Raw genomic sequence first — 13,116 nt, forward strand, 5'->3', positions numbered from 1 at the left:
GCCCAGAGATCAGAGAGCAGTAGCCAAAAGCTGAGACCATCTTCTTACCACCCACTGCCGCTGCTGCCCTTCCCCTGAGAAAGAGAACTACTTCCTGTGTGTCTGTCATTTTATTGACTTTCTGTTCTGCCGTCCCCTTGGTTATAAACCCACCACATGACCTCCTTGTCTCTGCTTGTCTATTCAGACCTCTAGGTCTCTATGGTTGGTACTGAGATTAAAGGCATGTGTCTCCATGCTGGCTGTATCCTTGAACACACAGACTCTGCCTGCCATGTAATTGGGATTAAGGGCGTGTGCTACCACTGCCAGACTTCTGCTAAATGGCTCGCTATTAGTTCTGACGCCCGGGCACTTTTATTTATTAACATACAAATAAAATCACATTCCAGCACAAATAAAATATCACCATGACCATGGGCCCAGACATGGCCTGCAGCAGCAGCCTAGGCCCAGATATCACCATGGTCCTGGTGGCAACAAGGGGATCCCATATCAGCATGGGCCCAGAAGCACTTTGGTCCCCAGACTCCAACATGGCCGAAGGTGACAACCCAGAACCTGGGCAGTCATACAGCCTTCAATGGTAACAGGAACTATGGACACCAAGACAGACGACAGCTGCAGTAGAACTATGGGCCCAGACGTGGTCTTCAGCACCAACCTGGTCCAGATGTCACCATGTGACAGCACAGGACACTCACATAGGTATCGCCCTGGCTGCAGGGTGGACCTCAGACACTAATATTCCTCAGATGGCATCCCAGGCCCAGGGAATCTGCACGGCCTTTAGTGATAACAGGTGCCATGGATATCCATACGGACCCTGGCTGTGGCAGGACCATGGACCCAGACATGACCCTAGGCCAGAGCTCAGGCCTGAACATCACCACGGCCCCACATGGCAGTGCAGGACACTCAGATCTGTGTAGCCTGGGTAGCAGCATGACCCTCAAATACCAGCATGGCCTCAGGTGTTAGCCCAGACCCCAGGCAGTCACATAGCCTTCGATGGCAACAGGAGCCATGCACATCAATGCAGGACCTAGACATGGCCCACAGCCACAGCTCAAGCCTGAACATCACCATGGCCACAGGTGATAATCAGGCCACTCTGATCTGTATGGCCCTGGTGGCAGCATGATCCTAACACCAAAATGGTCTCAGGAGTTGGCCTAGCCCTTGGGCATCTACACAGTCTTCAGTGGTATCAGGAGCCATGGGCATCAATGCAGATAATGGCTGTGGTACATCCATGGACCCAGACAGGGCCCTCAGAAGCAGCTTGGACCCAAATGACTCCATGGCCCCGGGTAACAGCACAGGGCACCTACATTGGCTGGGGTCCTAACATGGACACAGGTGGCGACCCAGAACCCAGGCATTCTTATGGCCTTTGGTAGCATCAGGGACCTCGGACATCAACACAGACCTCAGCTACAGTAGGAACATGACCCAGACATGGTCCTCAGCAGTAATCCAGGCTCAGTTTTCACCATGGCCCCAGGTGGCATCTCAGGCCACTCAGATCAGCATTGCCCCAGTTGCAGAGTGGTCCTTGGACACTAACATGGCCCTAGGTGGCAGCCCAGATCTCAGGCATCCACATGGCCTTCCATGGAAACAGATACCATGGATATCAACACAGACCCAGGCTGCGCAGCAAGGCCACAGACCCAGACATGATCCTAAGCTGCAGCTCAGGCCTAGATGTCATCATGGCACCAGGCAAGCAGGCCACCCACATCAGCCCATTCCATACTGCCTTCACCTCTCCAAATCTGCCTCTCTCCACAGGATGTGAACCATTCTACTTTTCTCTCTCTCTTCCATATCCCACCGTATATTTGCTCACCATAATGGCTCCAACTGCTTGGCACTGGAAAGTACCATGCAGGCCAATGGATTCTTTTACTCACCCAGGGCAGGCAGCCCTCGACAGGTGAAGCTCACTCTTTACTCCTGATTATGGGCAAATCTCTAGGTCAGCACATACTAACAGCAGTAGGCATATTATTTAACGTCATTCTGTTTAAAAAATACAGCATAATTTGTAAAGCAAGATAACAAGATTCAGTGAGCGTTAACAAATACCGACTTTTCACAGGGACAAATAGCCAAACTAGTGGAAACACATGAACTATGAACCAATAGCTGAGGAGCCCCCAACTGGATCAGGCCCTCTGGATAAGTGAGACAGTTAATTAGTTTGAACTGTTTGGGAGGCCCCCAGGCAGTGGGACCAGGACCTGTCCTTAGTGTATGAGCTGGCTATTTGGAGCCTGGGGCTTATGCAGGGACACTTAGCTCAGCCTGGGTGAAGGGAGGAGGGGACTGGACCTGCCTGGACTGACTCTACCAGGCTAAGCTGAATCCCTAGGGGAGTCTTTGCCCTGGAGGAGATGGAAATGGGGGGTGGGCTGGGGGAAGGGCAGGGGGGCGGGACGAGGGAGGACAGGGGAATCTATGGCTGATATGTAAAATTAAATTAAATTATAAAATAATAAAAAATACTGACTTTTAAAATTTTTTAGAAAACATCCCATCACTGCCAAAGCCTGTATACTCCTTGTATGCTTCAAGGTGAGAGCTCAGTCACTGGCCCTGGAGCTCTCCCTCTGGGTAGAGATTAGTTTATATTCCTACAGCACCACAGGTGAGTGCAGGTTGGAGAGGATCTCCTTCATCTAAGTCACCTCCTCCTGAGGAATCTGAGAGCTCGGGACATCATTTAATAGAATCATTTGTTGACTCTACAGATATAAAACCAATGGTCAAAGACACCACTTGGATATTCTGAATAACTTTCCAAAGCTGTGAGTTTGATGACAGGGTGTCTGGTATCCTCCTTTGATCGGGGAATATGGGTGGCTAAGGAGTGAACCCTAGAATTAGCTTTTGCTAAGAGGAAGAACTGAAAGCCAAGGTAAAGGGCATGGCCAACTGAACTAGCATACAGTTCAGTTGTGGTAAGCTTAGATACAAGATTCCCCTGTTCACAGCAGTTTCATAAGTCAGTTTGGGAAACACTGAGGCCAGAGTAATTGCTATTTGCCTCCCTGTTGTTTGAGGCATTTAGGGTGTGGGTGAAGACTGAGGTCTTCCACTGGGCAAGAGAATCCATCCTGCTATCATGTACCTCATCTTTGGATAAGGAGGTTTCTTTCTGGTTTAGTCTTCATGGCAAAGCTGGTCTGGCCTATGCAGCCAAAAGTAAAAAAGCAGATTTCTGGTTGGTCTTAGTTTCCACACATCCTTGTCCTGTAATGAAGTTATCGTGTAACTCACTCTGGTGATGGTGTTTTATCCATGGGAATGACTTAAGCCTGGGGACTACCTGCCATTGCAATTGTATTGTAAATTTAATCCATTTTACTCAAGCATTCAATCTTTTATAACCAATTTTTAAATATACTTGATTTTGAAGTTTACTTTAAACTTGTTTTGATGTACTTGTTTCAGGCTTAGCTTTGACAACACGTAAAGATTCTATATGATGGCTAATAACAGAAGACTATGATGGGAAATTAAAAGTTGTTCTCACCCTTCAAGCTCATCTCTGTAAATAAATTACATTTGTACTTAGCATGACTGACCATTACCTTGTATATCTTAATTATCTTTAACAGTTTACAATAAGTTAGTATTTATGAATATATTTCATATTCATATTCTGCCTTTATAAATTCATTCATCCACATATATTAATCTCCTAACAATTTGTCAGATTTGGTCAGAGGTACAAAACACAAAGAGAAAGATAACAAAGGCTCTGTATTTGTAAGCTTTGTCTACGCACAAGTGATGTAAAACAGGCAATAAAAAACGTTTCTTAAATTATGTGAAGTAAAAGCAAATTACTTCACCCTTTTGTTTTCTATGATTTTATTTACCTTCACCATTGATAAATGTTATTTAACCATATTCTCTGTTTTTATTTGTATGTGAGAGGGAGAGAGAGACAGACAGAGTCAGAGAGACAGAGTAGGCATGCATGTCAGTTCTCTCTTTCCATGTGTTCTGGGATGAAATGAAGGCTCTTAGACTTGATGGACATCTTGCTGGAAATGTTCATTGTTTTAGTAAATTCCACAATTAACATCCTTTAGCAAACAAAAGACCTCCTTCATGAAATTGCAGGATTATTATCTTTTTTTTTTTTGGTTTTTCGAGACAGGGTTTCTCTGTGTAGCTTTGCGCCTTTCCTGGGACTCACTTGGTAGCCCAGGCTGGCCTCGAACTCACAGAGATCCACCTGGCTCTGCCTCCCGAGTGCTGGGATTAAAGGCGTGTGCCACCACCGCCCGGCACAGGATTTTATCTTAAGGTACGTCTCTAGAAATAGGATGCCAATACAGATGAAATGCACTGTTTTTGGTGTATGGAACCTAACCTCTGAGTGCTGATTCTGATGGTTTATGCACCTAACAGGAGAGCTAACTCCCCATCTCTAGCTTGTGTCATGGTTTAGTCTGTCCCATTCTGGTATGGCTTCATCTAATCTGCTGGTGATGGAGAATGCACTCTGTGTCTATTGCCTGTATGAACTGTTTTGGTTATAAAATACTGACCCTGCTCATCCACATTGTTCTTAAAATTCTTTGATCAAATGCTTTAGTATGAGAGTGAAAACAAACCCCACCCCCTCCTAATCCAGACTAAGAACAGGAAAGAATGCACAAGAAGGATTCTAAGCGGCTCATGTGACCTCCTCGATGAAGGACGAGAATTCTGGTCTGTATTTCGCAATTTACCCTGCATCCCTAGCTTTTACCTTGTCTGTTTCCTTTTTGTCTCTTTCTTTATACACACTTACTGTGTGTGTATACATGGGTACATATTTCTCTACATCTAACATTACATCATTTCTTCTACACTTGCTCTTTGTGAAACAAAAATATGAAATAGAAGACAAAAGGAATTTTCCAATTTTAGAAGTGGATAGAATATTAACAACCTCAGACAATACCCAACAATGGAGAAATGTAAGCTTAAAGAGATTAAAGAATTGGTTCAGGATGTAACGTGAAGAAAGTGAATAGACCATAACCCAACTTTCTCTATTCCTGGCCCTGATCTCTTTTCTGAACATGCTAGAAATTGTCGTTATATGTGCATCAGTCCAACCAGATAGCTCTCTTTACAGAGTGTATCCATGGAACTAGCATAATAATGCAAACATAAGTACTTCCTCATTTATAGAATTCTGTACTTAATGTCATTTTCTATTTATATAACAAATACCTACCAGCAAGCTTATGAATATTAGAAGATAAATACCACCCTGAGCTCTAAAAAATGGTTGTCCAGGGAATACTGTGTTTTGTTTCTCAGTGTAATTCTGAAATTATATTTGATGAATTTTATAGTTAGAATTAAAAGTCACCATATAATTATTTAATTGCAATAATGTCATGAATTTCCTTATCCATGACACTTCTCACACATAAATCAATTGTCTGAACAGTTCAGTTTTAGTCCAGCCCACAGGCTTTTACATGTACTCATTAACAGTTCTGCAAGCCATATGGAATGCCTAAAAAGTTGCTTCAGGTATGACAAGGATAGCATCTGCTGTATGGAGGGACCCAACATGCCTAGTGATTGAGTTCGTAAGGTTCAGTGGTAAACTATCACATCAGCAAAGAGGATTTTCTTCTGCAGAGTTTTCGTACCTGGATATCTAATTTTGTGGTACAGAGCTCTACAAAACTACCAGTGAACTGTAAAGTTGCATGGATGCCTTTTCACCTGGAGGACAACTCACTTTGTGTGAATTCCTTTCACATGTTGAAGATGAGACTATTTTGCTTTTAAAAACATACTGAGATTCCATTTCATTTTGTGATAGTATGGATTGAACCAAGGGCTTTGTGCATGCTTGGTGCACATGCTACCATTGAGTTACACTCTCAGCCCTGATGTTTCAAATATGTTATTGAAATAAAGGCACATGTTCTCATAGACTTATGCAAAAGTGCTCATTTGGGTGAAAAGATGATCATTATATACTTCTACACATCATATTTTCTTTCTAGCAAATTTGACGTAGAAAAATTATCATAGCAGTTCCATAAAGTGTAGTGATCAAGCCCGGGTCCTCTTCCCCTGTTATCTTCTCATAGTGCAATCCACTGCACTTTCTGGGAATCCTTAAGTGTATTTTAATATCTATTAATGCTATCACTCAAAAGGTGTTTCATTAAAACATCTTTTGATTATAATTTGCTGAGTTGTGTTGCAAATTTTCTATTCTTTACTGTTCTTTTTTTAAAGAAGTATTTATTTCTGTGTACATGAGAATTTTGCCTGCATATATGCAAAAATACACACTATGGGTGTTCCTGGTGCCCACAGAGATCAAAAGAGGGCACCAAATCTCTTGGAATTGGAGTTACAGATGGTTGTAAGACACCATGTGGGTGCTGGGAACCAGGTCCTGGATCTAAGCAAGAGCAGTCAGTGTCTGAACTACTGAACCATGTCTTCAGCCTCAAAACCTCAGTATTTAAAGATAATTTTAAACTTGTTAAATATAATCTTGGGAAATACATAAGCATTTTTTAAAAACAACTACTTAGAAGCCAGGCTTGTCCCAATCTCCTCCACAGAAATAGTATTTTCTTCCATGGTTCTTTAGTGTGTTAATTTTCCAGGTTTCCAAACTTGTACCCACTTGAGAAATATTACTAGGCTTTTACTGAATGGACAGACGGGATAGCTGCCATTGGCTTAGCTGTCTGTCAATGAGGTCAGAGACCAGAGGTTGTTTAACACTCTGGAATCTAGCTTAGCAAATTTTAGCAAATTTGTTTGACCCCTTTCTCTTTTTTAAGATTTATTTATTTATATATATGAGTGCTCTGTCTGCATGTATACCTTTTATACCAGAAGAGGACATCAGATCCTACTATAGACTGTTGGGAGCCACCATGTGGTTTGTGGGACTTGAACTCGACCCCTGGAAGAGCAATCAGTGCTTGTAACCACTGAGCCATCTTTCCAGCCCTTGACCCCTTTCATATCAGTAGTGTATTCATTTAATCACTCTTTGCCACAATTCTCTAATAGACAAGTAAGCTTAGGCCTCTGAGGGGTACACTGGGGTCTTCAGAGTACAGCTCTGTTCATCACAGTATGGCTTATTTATTTGACTGGTCCTCCTCCAGTTTCTGGGTCTCTACTAAACTATCAAGGATTTTCAAATATCACACTCATGACCATTTCAGATACAACTTTAAGATTCTATAAATGACACCAATTGCCTTTGTCTTTAGTGAGCAAAATGTGCAAGTTGGTGATTGAAAAGAGTCTCACTACAGCAATGCTGCAGATTTTAATTCTAAACATATATTTTCATATCTATTTTTAAAATGAAAAACCAGTACAGATACCCCCAGCAGGCCTGGTATTTATGAACTGTGTATGTATAAAATGAAGTAGTGGATATAAACATAGAAAGCAGTTGAAAGCTGTATTCCTCACCAACCATGATGTTTTGGCTCTTGTGAGATTTTTTTCTAACTTTGTTTGTTTAGTTACCATGCTCTTTTTTTTTTTTTTTTTTTGGAGAGTTAGATATAAGCACAGTTTGTTTGCCACCCAAGTGAGTATTTTAAGATGAGGAATGTGCAGCATTAGAATCAGAAGAAGAAAACTAAAATCTTAAATCTAGTGTATTTGATGCAGGCTTTGATTCCAAGATGATTTTGTAGAGTGTCTGTCTCCAGGTCCCATCATTTCTTTTCCGCAAATCACAGGATGTCTTTGTTACTCTGTGACTCAGCTAGCTACAGAATTTCCCAGCATGCCTAAGCTGGGATACTGACTGATGACTGTCACTAATAAACATCTTTAATTTGCCTATATTTCCTGCCTGGCTACTGGACAATCAGCATTTTATTAAACCAATTTGAGTGACAAATCTTCACAGTTTACAAGAAGATTATTCCACAGGACATGTCCAGCTTAGAAACTAATGTGTTTGTTGTTTGCTTTTTGTTTGTTGTTTTTTTTTTTTCTCTTCAAGACAGGGTTTCTTTGTGTAATTTTGGTGCCTGTCTTGGATCTTGCTCTGTAGACCAGGCTGGCCTCAAACTCACAGAGACTGGCCTGGCTCTGCCTCCCAGGTAGTGGGATTAAAGGCCTGTGCCACCACCACCTGGCTGCATCACCACTACCCTCACTGATTTTTTTAGTCTTTGCATGAGGTGTCTTGTGTGTGCATGTGGTCAGAGGCCAACCTTGGGTGTCTCTCTTCTTTTCCTCTGTACATACCATGTTAGTTGACCTCAAGCTTCTGGAGTTTCTCCTGTCTCTACTTGTAGTGTCTCCATAGGAGTGCTGGGATTATAGACATGCATGCTACTGTATTCAGCTTTATGTAGATTTGGTGGATTTGAACTCAATTCTTCACACTTGCATGGAAAATACTTTATCTACTGAGCCATCTCCCCAACCTACAGTTGATTTGTTAGTTTTCAATGTCTTAACTTTTAAGTCTCTCATATTAAATACAGTTGAAGTTTGGCTAAGCAAAACAAACAAACCAATAAAAACTCACAACAGCAAAAATCCCAAACAACAAAACTCACAAAGCTTTACATTTTGTGCGCTCCTGAGAATGATGTGTTTCCTATGCTTCTGGGTTTTTATTCTTGATTTAAAATAGAGAAAGTTTATGCTGCATTTTAGATGCCCTTAAAAGCTCTTTAATGAAACTTTTTTTCCTGAGACAGGGTTTCTCTGTGTAGTCCTGGCTATCCTGGAAGTCACTTTACAGAATGGGCTGGCCTTGAACTAGATATCCACCTGCCTCTGCCTCCCAAGTACCAGGATTAAGGAAGCTGTGCACCAAGTCTGACTGTTTTGTTTTTAACAAGACATTGTAAAAATTAGAGAGCTGGTCACAATTATATTTGAACATGCTAATTTGTGGAATTTTAAAAATAAAACTCTTTAACATATATCTTTTACATGGCATTTACATGTCTGTATTTTTCTTAGACCTCAAAAGAAAATATATGTAAGTACTATGTTGATGCTGCATGAATGGTGTTTTTTTCAACCTAGACATTATTTCATCAGTGAAAATTTGATTTAATGAGTGCCGCCTTCTAATGGCATTCTCGACTGGATGCCATGGAGATATGCAAATGAAGGCAAAGACATTGTTCTCATTCTCGGAAATTTACAATATAATAGGAGAACAAAATGCGGATGAAAAGTATAACAGCTCTTGCAAAAGGGACATGAAAACAAGAACAAATTAACTTAGCACAAAGCATCAGGGTTAAGAGAGGGGATGAAGCAGTGTTGGGTGCTGAGGTAGGGTGCAGTCTCTCAAGTGGACTTAATGAAGACAAGTCATCATAAATAGGTGTTTGAGAGAGATGAATGGAAGGCAGACGTTCAATTCAGGGAGCATGGCACCATCTCTGGAGAACAAAGAAGAAGAAAGATCGAGATCAAGTGCTCTCTAAGAGACATGAAACTTATGTGCCCCCAAAGTGGCAGGAAGAATAAGACATCCTGAAAGGTGCAGCAGTGGTACTTATAGTGTGGGGCTAACAGCCATCTCATTGTGCTTAAGACCCACATAAGAGCAAGGAAGCAATGCCTGTGCTGTAACTTAGGCCATAACTTGTGGTTGGTGAGGTCATGGTTTCGAGAGGGGAAACTATTACCGTTTCTTCTCTAAACCAGTATAATTGCTAACTGCATTGTAAATCCTCATTCTTACAACCCACGAGTAAAGATAGTTCACATTCCTCATGAAAGAAGTTTCTTTTTCCAGCAAACTATTACAGAAAGACACAACTTTGCAGAAAAATGCAAAGAGCTTCTGAGTGAGGGATGCCCCGCTGACTGAGGGAGGACGCATCTACATCACAACCCCTACACCTCAGGCTCAGGGAACACAGCAGAAGAGGGAATAGAAAAATTGTAAGAGCCAGAGGGTGAAGACGTCTGCTGCAATAATGTCTTCTACATATCACAAGGAGATTGCACCAATGAAATCTCAACAGTATAGAACTGATGGTTATTTCCAAAGTATGTGTACCACTACTGAACCCTAAGGATTATTCTGTCCTATTAGTAATTGATGTGGTTCATTGGTGTTATAGTTGGGTAGAACTATTGGTTGCCTCCCTCCTTTGGAAGCATTCATGGTGCTTTCTGGTACCATGAAAGCTAGTTCTAATGAAGAATGCAATCAGGTCAGTTTCAGCTAAGGGAACCCTGCACTCTGTTTCAGAAGTGCATGGTATCCTTAGTAATAGGGACTTGCCTTCCACCTCTAGGGGGCAACTAAAGGCAATACCCATGGGCTGGATGTTTTGGGAGTCCCTTGGGCAGCACTGACCAACAACTCAAAGGAAGGCTTCTCATGTCTGGTATTGGGGGTTTTGTTAGGTGGTCTTGGCTCTTGGAGGAAGCACCACCATCAGCCTAGGTGAGAAAAGTTCATTTAAACTATACATGGATGCTTATAACCAGAATTAGATATATTTTTTGCAGGTAGTTGATAGTATGATTCCTTATAACTTTTTCAGAATCTTTTTGTTATTTTACCCTTTTTCTTTCTTCTTTGGTATTTACTTCCACCCTCCCTACCCTAAGGAGCTCCCTGTTTCCCATTTCCCTGATCAGATTATATGTACCCCACTATTCTCCTTTACCGTCTTATCCCCTTTCTATTTGTATTTACTTCTCTGGCCCCTCCTTAGAAAATTAGCCATTTCCTCTACCTTGGTAAGATCACCGGTATCCTGGTATTCCCCTTGGTATTGTTTACAACCATCCCCCACCCCTGGCTGCATTCCTGCTGCCATGCCCTTTTACATTCCTGCTTTCTGAAGTTGTTCCTTGATAGGGATGCACTCCTATCTGAAGATTTGGAGCTAGGAGCTCCTGATGAAAGAATTTTCAATGTTTGTCTTTCTGGGTCAGGGTCAGCTAATTTAATATGATCTTTTCTAGTCCCATCCATTTATCTGCAAAGTTCGTGATTTCATTTTCTTCACAGCTGAACATCCACCACATTTCATTGTGCATTCATCTGCTGAAGGACATTCACATTGTCTCCATTTCCTAGTTATAGAGCAGCAATGAGCATGCTGAGCAAGCATCTGTGGAGCAGGATGTGGAGTCCTTTGGGCCTGTGCCAAAGAGTGGTTTATCTAGGTAATATGATAGATTTATTTGTAGCTTTTTGAGAATCCTTCACACAGATTGCCATAGTGGCTGGACCAGTTTGCAGTTCCACCAACAGCGAGTGAAGATTCCTTTCCCCCACATCCTCTCCAGCATTTGTTGTCAGTCGTTCCTTTGCTGTTTGCCATTCTGACTGGTGAAAGATGAAATCTCAAAGTTGTTTTGATCTGCATTTCCATAATTGCTAGGAACAATGATTTTTATTTCTTTTTAAAGATATTTCTTGGTCATTTTTTTTTCTTGTTTTGAAGATTCTCTATTCAAATTCCAGGACCACTCTTTTTTTTTCTTTTCTTTTTTTTTTTTTTTTGAGACAGAGTTTCTCTGTGTAGCTTTGCGCCTTTCCTGGAACTTACTCTGCAGCCACAGCTGGCCTCAAACTCACAGAGATCCACCTGCCTCTGCCTCCCGAGTGCTGGGGTTAAAGGCGTGCGCCACCATGCCCAGCTGTGCAGAAGCTTTCCAGTTTTATGAAATCCCACTTGTCAATTATTGACCTTGATTCCTGGGCAAATAGTGTCCAATTCAGGAAATCCTTTCCTACACCTGTATCATTTAGGATACTGTTTATGTTTTCTTCCAATAGTTTCAGTGTTTCAGGTTTCACATTTAGGTCTTTGATACATTTGGAATTAGTATTTGTGCAAGGTGTTACACACGGGTCTACTTTCATTCTTCTGCATGTGGACATCCAGCTTTCCCAGAACTGTTTCTTAAAGATGCTTTCTTTTCTCCAGCTTATGTTTTTTGGCAGCTTTGCCAAATATTAAGTGCCTGAAGGTTTGGCACTCAAGTTTGGGTCTTTAATTTTGTTTCATTGGTTTTTGTGGGTCTGTTTGTGTCTGTACCAGATTGTTTTTATTATTATAGCTCTGCAATATGTCTTAAGATCTAGTAATCCCTCTAGCACTGCTCTTTTTGTGGAAGCCTGTTTTGGCTGTCTGAGGTCTTTTGTGACTCCATTTGAATAGTCTTTATATTTCTGTGAAGAATAAGATGGGGATTGTCTTAGGGCTTCCATTGCTGTGAAGAGACACCATGACCATGGCAGCTCTTATAAAGTAAAAATATTTAATTGGGGTGGCTCACTTACAGTCTCAGGGGTGCAGTCCATTATCATCATGGCAGAAAGCAAGGCAGCATGCAGGCACAGGTGGTGCTGGAGTTGTAGCTGAGAGTCCTACATCTTTCAGGCAACAGGAAGTCGACTGTGGCACTGAAAAAAAGCTTAAGAAAAAGATCTCAAAGCCCGCCTCCACAGTGACACACTTCCTTCAATAAGGCCACACCCACTCCAACAACACCACAGCTCCCAGTAGTGCCACTCCCTTTGGGGGCCATTTTCTTTCCAAACACCGTAGGTATTTTTACTGGGATTGCACTGAATCTGTAAATAGCTTTTGGTAGAATGGTCATTTTCACAATGTTCATTCTTCCATTCACTGAGCGTTGGGTGTCTTCCCACTAGAAAGTGTTTCTCTCTCTCTTTTTTCAGGGCTTTAAAGTATTCATTATAGAAACCTTTCTCTTCCTTGGTTAGGATTATTCCTAGATATTTTATTTTCTTTGAGGCTCTCATGAATGGGAGTGTGTTCATGATTTCCTTGTTTGTTGGTGTCTAGAAGAGCTATTGATTTGTGCAAGTTGATTCTGTATCCTGCCACATTGCTGGATTTGTTTATTCATATCTAGAAGTTTTCTGGTAGGATTTTTGGGATCTCCGATGCATAGTAAGATGTCATCTGCAAATGGGGGTAGTTTAACTTCTTTTTCTATTTGTATCCTTCTAGTTTTCTTCCTTAGCCTTATTGCTCCATCTAGTGCTTCTTGAAGCACAAAATTGAAAAGAAATGTGGATGGTGGGCAGTCCTGGTACATTCCTGACTTCAGTGGGATTGC

At 41.6% G+C, this 13,116-nt stretch overlaps 1 pseudogene; it reads left to right on the forward strand.

Moving 5' to 3' along the window:
- The first annotated feature begins 410 nt into the window (after nt 1-410).
- LOC121828223 (60 kDa heat shock protein, mitochondrial pseudogene) overlaps nt 411-13,116 on the forward strand; it is a 131,249-nt pseudogene continuing 118,543 nt past the window's right edge.

Source organism: Peromyscus maniculatus, chromosome 3 (genome assembly GCF_049852395.1).
Source record: "Peromyscus maniculatus bairdii isolate BWxNUB_F1_BW_parent chromosome 3, HU_Pman_BW_mat_3.1, whole genome shotgun sequence".
Lineage (NCBI taxonomy): Eukaryota > Metazoa > Chordata > Mammalia > Rodentia > Cricetidae > Peromyscus > Peromyscus maniculatus.